Below are 2,585 nucleotides of genomic sequence, written 5' to 3' on the forward strand. Positions count from 1 at the left end.
GGTTATTTCCAATAAGTGCCCCTGGATGAAGGTTGTTCACTGGGGTGATCTCTCGATCAGATCAAATAAGGGTAGGCATTGCAAGTGGAGTTTGCCAGGGAACAGCCAGATAGGTTAAATAATCGCATTTCTCTGCAAATAGGACTTTGAAGTACCTCCAACCCGATTCTGACCCTCCTGTTGCTGCTAGGCTGTAAATTTTTCATGAGGATTAAAAACTGTTGGTTGTCAAGATTTCCATGGGGTTTAGGAAAGGAAGATGGGATTAGGGTAGGCCAAAATGCTACAAAGCTTGCTGCTCTTACTGAGATTCAGCCACTCTTCCTGAATTGGATTGTTATAAGTCTTTGGTTAATTTCCTGAGTTCTGAAAAAGGTTTATTTTGACAATATTTGACAGTATTTTCATTTTTCTTATGGAAAAGAGGATATTTGAGGTCCTTATTCTGTCATTTTTAGTAATGTCACTCTCATATTTTGAAATTTTAAATAATGAAATAAATTCATGTGTGCTATTACTTTAATGGTACCTATTGTATAATTAATAAATGGCAAGATCTTACTTTTCTTCTCTCTTTCCTGATGCTCTTCAGTTTCACCATTTCATTGCTCATGTGCACCTTCACTAGAAACAAAGAAAAGCAAACAAAGGATATAAAACTTGACTTTTCACTTTTCCTGGCTTGCTGTGGTAAAGAATTTCTTAAAGATGGAATTGAGTCGATAACTAAATGAGAGATCTGAATTATCTTGATGTATAATTTTTTGGTAATCGTATCCTCTGTCATCATATGTTTTGAAAAAAGGATTAGAGGTTTCATAAGTACAGTATCTACTAAGATACAATCTAGTCAAAAATGGTTAACTCAATTTACCTTTCAGTTTCCAGGTAAAACAAGGGATACAGGAAAAGGCTAAATGAGGAAGTAATCAGAGGCAGGAGATGACTCTCACAGAAATCTGGTCTGAATTTTTCAGTAAGTCAGTGTCACAAAAAAGGATCATTAGTGTAAAAAGACACTCATAATACACAACAACCAGATGTAATATGCTGGCTTAGATAAGATACTGCACTGAACAGACTATCAAGAACATTTTGCAGAATTGGATAAAGTTGAATGTGGCTTGGGTTGTAGGCAGAGCAAAAATGTCCTGAAATAGAAAATAGAAATCATTAACTAGGAAAAGTACCTCACATAATAATATTTACAGTATAGTATCATTTGGGTAAAAAATATGTGTAGGAAAAATCTAGAAATATAAAAACTAAATTGTTAAGTGTGATCATTGTTGGGTGATAGGAATTTGATGATAATATTTCTCATGTTTATCTGTATTGTCTATTTTCCTATATTTCACACATACTATTTTATAACATTTTAAAACATCTACTTCTGGGGCACCTGGGTGGCTCAGTCGATTGGGCATCCATCCGGCTTCGGCTCAGGTCATGATCTCACAGTCGTGGGTTCGAGCCCCGCGTCGGGCTCTGGGCTGACAGCTAGCTCAGAGCCTGAAGCCTGCTTCCAGTTCTGTGTCTCCTTCTCTCTCTGACCCTCCCCCTCTCATGCTCTGTCTCTCTCTGACCTTCCCCTGATCACACTGTCTCTCTCTGTCTCTCAAAAATAAATAAAAGATATTTAAAAATTTTAAAACATCTACTTCTTAGAATAGCATGTTTATCTCATGTTCTCACATTAACAACATGTATTTTATGATGTTCACTTCCCAAGCTTCCCATGAATATACCTCAGTTGTGCATGATGTAACTTCTCTGCAGCACAGTAGTGAGATTGACTCTTAACAAGTCCATTATCCTATTGGTAGAACAATCTGTATGGATTTTAAGGCAATGTTACAAACAATAGCATGCATCTTTGTTACTAACTAAAGAATCCACTTAATTTGTAAGCAGTTCTGGCTCCCTTTGCTCACATCATAAAATGTTTCATTTTAAGCATGTCTCTGGGTGCTTCTATCACATTTGACCAAAGACTCACACAAGTGTCCTTTACTGGCCGAGAGCCCCAGACACAGCCATCACAACACATCTTCTTTCTCTTCTGGTTTTTATTGAAATTCCAGTTAATCAACAGTGCATTAGGAGCTTCAGGAGTAAAATCCAATAATCCATCACTTACATACAACGCCCGGTGCTCATTCTAACAAGTGTGCATCACCCATCGAGCCCGTGCCCCCACCTTCCCTCCAGCAAGCCTCAGTTTGTTCTCTACAGTTAATAGTCTGTTTTCTGGTTTGCTTCTCTCTCTTCCCCTCCATCATGTTCATCTGTTTTGTTCCTTAAATTCCACATAGGAGTGAAATTGTATGGTATTTGTCTTTCTCTGACTGACTTATTTTGCTTAGCATTATACTCTCTAGCCCCATCCACATAACAGCTATTCTTAACAGAAGACTCACTCAGTGTTAACTGCCCCCTTACCCATTTTCTGGAGAGTTACAAATGAATTGAGGTATGGCTTAGTTTCCAACTTGTACGATGGGGATGATAGTGTTATTTATTCAGTCCAAAGACTTGGAGTTATCCTTGATTCCTTCTTTTCTCTTACACTTCATTGTCCCCAC

This window comes from Suricata suricatta, chromosome 7, assembly GCF_006229205.1.
Source record: "Suricata suricatta isolate VVHF042 chromosome 7, meerkat_22Aug2017_6uvM2_HiC, whole genome shotgun sequence".
In the NCBI taxonomy this organism is placed as follows: Eukaryota; Metazoa; Chordata; class Mammalia; order Carnivora; family Herpestidae; genus Suricata; species Suricata suricatta.